This window comes from Phragmites australis, chromosome 14 (genome assembly GCF_958298935.1).
Source record: "Phragmites australis chromosome 14, lpPhrAust1.1, whole genome shotgun sequence".
Taxonomy (NCBI): Eukaryota; Viridiplantae; Streptophyta; class Magnoliopsida; order Poales; family Poaceae; genus Phragmites; species Phragmites australis.
Window position 1 is genome coordinate 30156891 of NC_084934.1, and position 10962 is coordinate 30167852.

Sequence of the window (10962 nt, forward strand, 5' to 3'; positions counted from 1 at the left end):
CTCAAAAAGAACTCATTCATTTGATCAATGAGCAACAAAGAGCCTTTAAGAAACAATCTAAAGAGCTTAAAAAATTCAATGCCCTTAATGATATTAATGCTACCTTTATTTTGAATTATGAATAATTAGTGAGCAAATTCAATTTGCTAAACAAGAAATATGAAGTGCTTAAGGCTAAATTTAAGTGCATTGAATCTCAAACTAAGATCCCTTTGAAGCAATTCATCTCTCTATTTAATTTTAATCATAAGGTAGATGTTTTCACTTCTTGTGATAATTTGATCGAGTTATCTAGCTCACCCCTTTGCAATAAGATTTGTGTTGAGAATATTATTGTAGAATCACATAATAATCTCATTATATAAGAGAATGAGGAGCTCAAGTAAGAAGTGGAGAAGCTCAAGAAGGACTTGACGAGATTAAAGGGCAAAGAACGTGTCCAACCTCTTTAAGATAACCGTGTAACCATAGTAAAAAAGCTTGTGCAGAGGTCAACCGTGACATGTTTCAAGTGACATAAAAAAGGTCACAAGTCCTTTCAATGCAAACAAGTCAAGAAGGAAGCCAAACAGAAGAAGAAGATGATGGACCTCTCTAACAAGACCTCCAACCTCTACAGTAAGCTCAACTACAAGGTCAAGATCAAGAGCAACCACTACAAGCTCAAAAAGAAGGATAGTGGCAAGGTGGTTTGCACACATGGTTAGGAGAAAAGACCGGAGGTGAAAACCAACCTATTTGGGTGCCCAAAGAAGTCATCACCAATATGAAGAGGCTTTAATCGGTTAAGGTCCAAAGAAGACTTGAAGTCCGAGGCAGCTATAGGGATTTGGAGACTTGGCTCACAAAATAGAGTGAAAGTTAAAGCAAAGAATCCAAATGTACAAAATTGGGCATATTGATAAAGATCATGATCATCATATATCGAAATTTCCAACAAAGATAAAAGAGGTAATTATAGCTAGATTCTTATTCATGTATTTTATTTTGCATCTAGTTCATTTGTTTGTCTAGGATTACATATGCATATTTTAATTTATTGTAATACCTAGTATAGGTTTTTATGCGGTAGGTTGCTTATATTTCTCTTTAACCTATGAGCAACCTATATGGCTTATTAGTGGCAGGTCATTTACATAGTATATCTCTTATTTGATATATTTTATGTGTCATAAGTCTAATTTATAGGATAAATACTCATTGTTATTAATAACAAGTGCATATATCTCACAAGTATTTAACACTTATATACACACATTTAGGTAGAGTATATCCTATAGTTTGTGATTTTGAGACTAACATATGTTTTAAGTGATATCTTTTGTAGTCTTATGGAGTAATCGATAAGTTCCCGGAGGTATGTAATGTTGAAAGACTTCAATTGGTATCTTTGTCAAACCTTTTATTTAAGCTACCTCCATGTATAATATGGTTTAAACTTTTTATCTTGGTATATTGTCTAGTTGTGCATATGTTTCTTTCTCATTATATGTATGCACACATATAGGGAGATTTTAGACTATATTATGTGAGTTTCATGATTTGTGATATGTGTTTCTCCATCTTAATTGATATTCACATATCTTTTAAATTAAATCCCTATAAGTAATATCACTTTATTGGATCATATTTTATGAAGCTCTTTCCCATGCGCTCTAATATTTTTCGTTTGAGTTCAATATGTATTTATAGTCTTTTTGGGAGATTGTTGACAAAGGAGGAGAATTGTGATGATCAAAGCAAGTGCAAGATACATGAAGATTGACAAAGGAGGAGAAACTCTTGCATAGGTCGATCAAGGGAGATAGTGACATGGGAGAAAGGGGGAGCCACAATAAAGGGGGACTAAGTGGTAAGAATATGCATCCAAGTAATGTGTTAAGACTTTGTGCTTTTACATTTGATACCAGTTATTATTTTCTACTTGTTTTGATTGTGTTGTCATCAATCACCAAAAAGGGGAGATGTAGGAAGCATGTTCTTAGAGAGATTGTAGCATTTACTTTAGGGCATATATGTGATTTTAGTGATTAATGATAACATAGTTAATGATACTAACACGTGTGTCAAGTATATGCTTTAGTAGGTCTCATGGATGCAATACATGAAGAAGTCACCGAAGTTGGGATAAAGTTTGTTTGAATTGGAGAAGACCCAGAGAAAATGACCTCACCAGATGGTCCGACGTTGGACAAGTTTGTACATATCGGAGCTTTGTGTCCAGATGCAGTTGACATCACCAGATAGTCCGGTGTTAAGCAAGTTCAACACACCGGACAATGAACAATGAAAAGAGAAAAAAGAAGATCTCACCGGATGGTCTAGTGCTTAGGAAATGTGCTCACTGAAGCATTTCTGACAAAGGGTGAGGATCAGCTCACTGGATGATCTGGTGCTCAATGTGTAGTACACGCGGAGCATTTCTAGAGGGAGGAAGAAAAGAAGCCATATGTCAGATGGTCCGGTGTGAAGAGGTGTGAACACCGAAGGCTTACACCGAAGTATTTCCTGTAGAGACGTTTCCAAGAGTTGAAGACTAAAGATCAACCCACTGGATGGTACAATGATCTATGCAATGAACACCGAAGGTTTATACCGGAGCATTTTATGCAGAGAAGCAAGAAGTGGCTCGAATGGTGGTAGTATGCACGCTGAAGGGTCCAGTGATGAAAAGAAGAACACACCGGGCAGTCTGGTGTTCATAGAGATTTTGTGTGAGGGTTCCAACGGGTAGTTTTCCAGTAAGTGTACCACTGTTAACACCGAAATATCCGGTATTCACAGCTTCTGTGAGTCGTTAGGGCAATGGCTAGTACGTGGGGTTGAGACTATAAATACATATCCACTCGGTCATTTGAGGTAGCTGGAGTCTAGAGAAGCCCTTATACAACTGAGAAGATATTTAAGCCATCAAAGTGCTAAAATTGTTCATTTAAGACGATTAAGCATAAGATTAGTGAGTGATTAGTTCTTATATACCTAGAGATAAGAGTTGCTAGGTGTTACTTCCTAGAGAGTGGATCAATGAGTGATCTAACCTTGTACCACATGGTATGCCGACACCTTGGAGTCTTGGTGACTCGCCGGTACCTTGAGCCGGAGTTACTCAATCTTATTGACCCTCTGACTTGGTGTGGAGCAGCAGCAAGACGGTTGTATGGGGATACGGAGACCCTTACCTTGGTAGCTCAAGCTCCGAAGTGAAGACGGCGACAAGTGACCGAGAGAGAGGCTATGTGAGACCTTACCTTTTTGGCTTGGTGGCTCATCTGGGTTGATACTTTATCTTTGTGACTTGGTGGCTCAAGAGTCGTGATCAGAAGAGTCTTGATGACTGATAGCATATCTTTGGTAGAGCTTCAATGTGGAATAGGGTGACATTCATTACATCGATACCACGGGATAAAATTTTTTGTACCGTGTTTGCTCTCTCTACCTTATTTATATTTTCGTATTTACATACTTGCAATTTACCTTCATAAATAGGTTGCAAACTCTTTTGGTCTGTAGAGTAGACACACTAGATAAACTTAAAGTATATTTAGATAAAAATTGATATACATTTATCTTGTGTAGTTTTTAGAGCTAAATAGATCTTAAGTGTCTTAATTCATCCCACTCTTAGAATGTTACTGATCTCTACAATTGGTATCAAAGATAGGATTCACATTTAGCTCTTTAATTGGTGTTAGAGCTTCACCTTTCATAATGTTTCGCCAATTCAAGTGGCATTTGAGCCTTAGTCTTATTGTAATCTGTTAGGCTTCACCGCCTAGTGAGTTATGATATTCAGAGTTAGGATGGATTCCCATAATGCTCCCTTTTTCGATGGCACAAATTTCTCACATTGGAAAGTTATAATGACTTGTTATTTGCAAGCTCGAGATTTAGATATTTGGAGGGTCACCGAGGAAGAGATGTGACCTCGTATCACAAATAAGGAGAGGCAATCCGATGCTATAGAGAAGAGTATCTTTTTATCATCTCTATACGTCGATGTTTTTAATCGTGTTTATTCTATCATCAATGCAAATGATATTTGAACTAGTCTAATTGAAATACATGAAGGCACAAAGAATGCGCGCAATAAAAAACAGCATGTACTAGTAACTAAGCTCAATGTCATTAAATAACTACCCCATGAAAATATTTATGACATATAATCACGTTTGAATATTCTTACCAATGAGATCGATTGGCTAGGTTTGACGTCAATTGAAGATGATCAAATGGTGAGAAGAATATTTCAAGCTCTTCTTCCAAAGTCAAGTGTTTAATGCTTATAGGTCTAGAGAGAAAAGTTGCTAGGTATTGCTTCCTAGAGTGTGGATCAAGGAGTCATCCAATCTTATATCTCGTGGTACGCCAGCACTTTGGAGTCTTGGTGACTTATGGTCACCTTAAGCTGAAGTTGCTCAAGCTTGTTGACCCTCCGACTTAGTGTGAAACGGTAGCAAGACGCTTGTATGAGGACGCAGGGACCCTTGCCTTGATAGCTCAAGCTCTAAAGTGAAGACGGCGACAAGTGATCGAGAGAGATGCTAGTGGTGAGACCTTACCTTTATGGCTTGGTGGCTCATTCGGGTTGAGATCTTGTCTTTGTGACTTAGTAGCTCAAGAGCCATGACTGGAAGAGTCTCGGGGACCAGGAGTATATCTTTGATGGAGCTCTAACGTGGATTAGGGGTGATATTCATACCATCAACACCACAAGATAAAAATATTTGTGCCAAATTTGATCTCTCTACCTTATTTATATTTCCGTATTTACGTACTTACAATTTAACTTCCTAAATATGTTACAAGCTCTTTCGTTCGATATTATAGACATACTAGATAAATCTAGAGCATATTTAGATAAAAATTAATATAAATTTATCTTGTATAATTTTTAAAATCAAATAAATTTTAAATATCCTAATTTATTCTCTCTTAAAATATGATTGATCCCTACCAGCCCAGTTAGCCAGCTTTAGCAGGCATTGCCATCATTTTGATCTATCCAGTGCTAGTTCTTTTTTTAGAGTACGGTCAAGCTGGTGACTTAGAATATTACTGCGTACATTATCCCCTAATCTCTGGAGTAACTTGCACTGCTGGTAGCAGCATAGTAACAAAAAGATGAGGCGTTTGGCAGATTTGCATGATTGGTTTGGCGGAGAATGGAGCAAGTCTAGTACTGAAAGTGTACCGTGCAAGTAGCGGTGGCTGCTCGAGATGGAATTCCCTTTCCGGCCGCTGTCTGTCTGTCTATCCACTCCACTCCACTCACCGTCTGAGCCGATGTAATCAGTGTCGCCGCTGCAGCTACTTTAGGCTGCCCATTCCAGGAATGGCTCAGTAATCATCATCATCGCAGTATTCCAAGTTAGTTTTGGTGAGGACGCGTTGTTTTAGCGCACGGCACAATTATATGTGCGCAATGATCAAAAGCACTTGCAGCGGGAACAACCTGCATCTCTGATGCGTTAATGGCGGAAGAACAGATGGCTCCACGTATTCGGCGCCGAGCGGTAACTTTTTGGTCGCAGGAACCATGCACATGCGGATTCGTTGGGCGTGGAAGCAGTAAGACGCGCGCGCGATGGGCTGCCGCGGAAGGCACCAAGACGGGGGAACCGGCAAGGGCAGAGCAGAGCAGAGCAGGGAACGCCTAGCTCAGCTAGGTCCCCGCGTCGTCGTCTCCTCTCATGCGGGTGCAGTGGCGCATGAGGGAAACGGAAACGGAAACGGCTGTGCGGAACCGAACAATGGGGCCGCGACCCCGCATGTCTAAGCGTATTCCGAGCAGGGGATCTCTTCTCTTGGTAGCTCTTGTGTTGCTCCTACTTTGCTTGCTCGGCTGCTTCAGCTCGCTGCAGATTCCCAGCCGGCAACCCTTGTAAACAATTGAGGGAATCATCTATCATGCATCGTCGCGAGCAGTAGGCGCCATGGATGGATATGTATTCTTTGCGCAACAAAGTTTTTCCCAAATGATATGCGGATGAGATGTCTTATCCCATTACTCTGTGCACTGCACATATATTTTATTTTATGTGCGTGCGCAAACCTCAATCCAAATATGGATGGTATAGATAATTGTGCACTGCACGTAAGCTATTTTGACGGTGCATTTTCATTCTCCGTGGCTCTGCTTCCTCTCTGGCCCTCGGTTGGTGGTGTGTCACACTCTTCAGAGGCGCCGGAACATAACACTGTGAGGCAGGCATGCGAGCCACGTTCCGGTGCCGTCGCCGCTGGCCTGGGGATGCTCCTCCCGTTCCCGTGCAAGCCGGCCGACCCAACCCAAGCTCCCATGCAACTCCCAAGCGGCGACGATTAGACTTAGATACTCCATGGAAGCCAAACCGTGGGGCACATGTGTTCCCCCTCTTCCTTGTACCAGCACATGTGAATTGGACGCGCCCCTGCCGACTCTTCTTCTTCTTCTACCTGCACTCGACCACTGAAGGGGATAGTTAAGCAAGGAGGAAGGATGTCAGGAGGAGAACGAAAGACGATTCTTCACAGCACTCGACATGCGCAGCCACGACCCATTTATCGAGCAGAGAACGCACGGAGTATATTTCATCACCGTAGTGTGTTCTTATTTGCTCAACTGTACTGTCTCTGTGACCGACCTTTGATGTCCTTAATTACTTGTGGATGGACGCAACGCTGTGTTTGTTTTCCTTTTTCGAGAATGTACAGCACTATATATGTTTGATCGATGAGCAACCTAATCTTCCATGCGCATTAATTCAGATCAACAGTCATGTAGTATTCCAATACCAAACTGACAAAATGGCACCTGGAATCAGCACCTAACAGGCCTGTTTCAAAGTACGTAGGACTGAAAATGGAATTTCAACAAGTACCGGGTATATGTGCACTATGATAAGGACATACATGCCCTTAAAAGGCAAAATTAAGGGTTGTGCTATCCTTTAGGCGTCTCCAAAAATAGTTTGATTCGGTCGACACTCCCTACCTACCAGATTTCAATTGAATGGACACGGTTATTTCTTCCTCCTCTCGCGTGTGCACCGTTCTTCTCCCCATCGACAACACCTCTCGCTCCCCCACCTCCACTTGTCTCCGTCTCCACTCACCCCCCGCCTCGGCACTGCTCACTGGTCGTCTTCTGCCATCACGGTTGGCAGTGTCCCTGTTGCCTCGTTGCTCTGCCCCTGCACCCGCTTCCTCCGCCAGGCTGGTCTCCCATCGTCTAAGCGTAGCTCATAAATTTTAGAAATCTGAAGCTCTTGCCTGAAATTTAGAAGGCGTGGAAAAATAATTTTAACGTGTCTGAGCAAGTTGAACTATTTTGTTGAAGCGCATAGGAGCAAGTGCTGAAATGCAGGACACTCCATGCCAAGTAATAACCGCCATGCTACTGTTCTTTCATAAAAGGAAAAAAAACATGCATGCTACTTAGATTTGAACAAGCAAGTGCCCCGCGCATTTGCGCGGCTAGACTTTATATTTTCTTTACGACTATTTATCTTTGTATATATTATTTTATCCCTCACGCGGTCATTTGAAATGAATAAATATGTTCAATGTTCATCATAGCTTTCTTATTACGAACTTAAGTATAATGTAGGTATATCTATTTAATAATCTCAATCAATATGTTGATAATATGTGCGATAAATTTTCTAATTAGTTTATATGGAAATTAGAGGATCTTATGTCATTGGTGAGCTATCGCACTCACCAAATTCCTTCTATATCTTGTCTCTGCTAAACTATTTTCTAATTTAATCTCCAATACCATGTCCGGTTTTGTTTTAGTCCCTCCTAATCGCTGCGCATTTTGATGCAATTGTACCACTTAGTTATCTTGTATTTTTTCCCCAATCATAGCTCAATTGCACCGCGACACCAAACTCTGGTTAAACACTGTATTGTGAAGGGTAAAGTGTCTTGTCTTTTCTTTGGACAAAACCACAACAATCTATATGTAACACCCTCATCCATGAAGTCTTTTGCTACAAGGTACAACCAAGGTTTTTTGGATTGGGATCTTAGGTACGATTGTTTTTTTTGCTGGGCAAGATCGGATCTAGGATCATGATCCTATGAGATTTTTATTTTTTAAGTTTAATTTATTTTTTATATTAAAAATATATTTAACAAGCATCAAATATTATTAAACATAGATTTTGAAGATACAAACTACGGAGTTCCACTAGGAATGAAACACAATTACACACATATCCATATGGTTCTGAATTCAAATTTTGTCTAGATTGTAACATTAATTGAAGTCACAAACTAACAATGCAACAAGGGAACAGCTAAATAACTATAACCACTACATCACCAAAAATTATCTGCATCTATAGCTGCATCCATATTTATCATCTCACTTGGCCTAGATGACGGCAGGGTCTTCATGACGACTGGGAGCATTGTCATCCTCTTCATATGAAGGTTGGTCATTGTCATCCTCATTACCTTCATCATCTTCATGGTGATCTTCATTCAAATCCTCACCACCACCTCCAACTAAGAAAAATAAAAGTCAGTACAAGATAAGTTGTAAACAACAATAAACTAGGGAAAAATAAAAAACAATAAGCAGTAGCTCAAGAAGAGCTAAATCAGCTAAGAACTTACATTCTTCATCTATGTCCATGACAATACTATCCACTTCATTTTCAGAGCCATTGTCTTCTAACGTCAAATTTGCACTTTCCCGAGCAATCCTATCAAGATATCTGAGCCAATGCTTATATTGAGGAAGAGCAGGGTCCTCCTTTTCTGTTATACATTCGTCATCAGAAGGCACGTCATCCAGATCATAATTTATCTTAGAGTCCCTTTTTAGTTGCCTCTCTTTCAATTTTATGTTGTACATCACAAAAACAAGATCATTCATCCTTTCTTGGTGTAGGCGATTTCTTCTCTTTGAGTGAACCTACAAGATAGCAATTTGAAAGTTAAATTCTGTATGCAGTCTGTACTATTGAATGTTCAATAATTCATTATGAACTATGAAGTATAAAGTTTGTACTATCTCAAATGCACTCCAGTTGCGCTCACATCCAGAAGAGCTACATGTCAAACTTATAACTCTAATTGCAAACCTTTGTAACTCAGGGCATTCATCTCCGTAAGAATCCCACCAGTCAGCTAACACAAAAAGAAACTAGTTTATATTGAATTAGAGAAAAATAATTTGCAAATATGGACGCATCGATTACCTGGAGCCTTCTTTGGTCTAGTTAATACTACAGATTCAATTCCAAAAAGTCCCTTTCCACTTTTAAATCTGTCTAGCTGCAGGTGGACCTTCACTAATTCAGATTTGTTGGTATCATCTTGTCAAGACAAGCATACAAGCCGAGCTTAATATTAGGCAATAGTTTGAACCCAGAATTGTAATGAATGGCAGGATTCAAATAGTATGCAGCAACATGTAAAGGCCTTGAAAGCTGTGATTCCCATCTTTTATCAATGATTTTTAGTATAGGCATGTAGTTTTTCTTCACATTATTGAAAATTTCTTTATCCTATTCTTTGCATGGTCCATCTGCTCAAAAATATATGGCATAGCAGGCTTGTCATCTGAATCAACTAAACGTAAAACTTTGACCAAAGGTAATGCAGCTTTCAGGCATGTTACAAGGTTAGGCCAGAATCCACTACTATCCAGAGCAATTTCTGCAACTATCTTACCCTCTCTGGTTTTAGCAAATCTGTGTGAATAGAAGAAAAACAAAAAGCTTGAGTTTAATGAGAATACTAAAACAAGGTGGATAAAGAGTAAATGCTAAACATTATTACCCGCTGCCCCTCCATTTTGCAGAACTGAACATGTTTATCAAATCTCCTTGATGTTCATGAAGAGACTTCAATGTTAAATATGATGAGGCAAATCTTGTAACTACTAGACGAATTAAGTTCCTTCCTCCTGTGAAGTCCCTCAGCCATGACAGAAGCATAGTTCTTGTGTATATATAAGTTGTTATTTTCCAACCACTTTGAATTGTTGTCTTGTGAAGATCAATTTGCTTCTCAAAGTCCTCAGGCATCAAATCTATACAGTGAGCAGCACATGGGGTCCAATACAACCTTTTCTTTTAGCCATCAAGAGATCACCGACAGCTTTATAGTTTTAACCATTATTGTGACAACCTGTACAACGTTTTCCTCTTCAACTCTTTCCACAATCTCATCTAGCATCTCAAAAACCGTATCAGCTGTCTTGGATATGCTAGATGTATCAACATGTCAAGAAAACAATTCCTTTTGGACTACTAACCAAGAAATTGCATATTCATCTTTGCTTCTTGTCAGTACAACCATCGGACATTACTGTGTATCCAGTTTTCTTCCATTCTTCTTTGAACTCATCAATCATCTTCAGTGTAGACTCTACCTCTGCCTTGAGAAACTTCACTCTCACATCATTATAAGACGGAAGCTTCAGTCCCATGCCATACTTTCCAATCAAATCAACCATCTTTCTGAACTCAGGATTCTTGATAGCATAGAAGGAGATAGCACTAGTTTAGAAAAAATGACAGATTTGTGCACAAACCTTTTCCCTTAATTGCTCGTTGTAATACCGATTCATGGTTCCTTGGCTCTTGTGCTTTGTTACCCAGTTCTCCATTGGGCCTTTGTTAGTATCTTCCCTCTGGTCAGTTTCATCTTGTGCTAATAGCCTCCTTTGTTTTGCATCATATTTTTTTCAGCTTGCTCTCCAAGAAGCTTCAAAAAATTTCTTGCATATCAAGTGGTACTTTTGGACAGGTTCTGTATTTTTACGAGTACCAGCTAGATGGTGTTTCGGTCTAGATATTGCACCACCTCTTATTTTCTCACAGTACCTACACTTGACAGTTTTTGCCTTGCTATCAATTTCAAAACCATGTTCCCAACTAGGATCAGATTTATTTCCAGCTGTATTTGTCCTTTTTAACTATGCCCGTGCTAGCACTAGCGGTAGCAGCAGCATTACTAATA

At 39.7% G+C, this 10962-nt stretch overlaps 1 pseudogene; it reads right to left on the minus strand.

Moving 5' to 3' along the window:
* Window positions 1–8362: 8362 nt before the first annotated feature.
* Window positions 8363–10609, minus strand: LOC133890421 (uncharacterized; annotated as a pseudogene).
* Window positions 10610–10962: the final 353 nt, after the last annotated feature.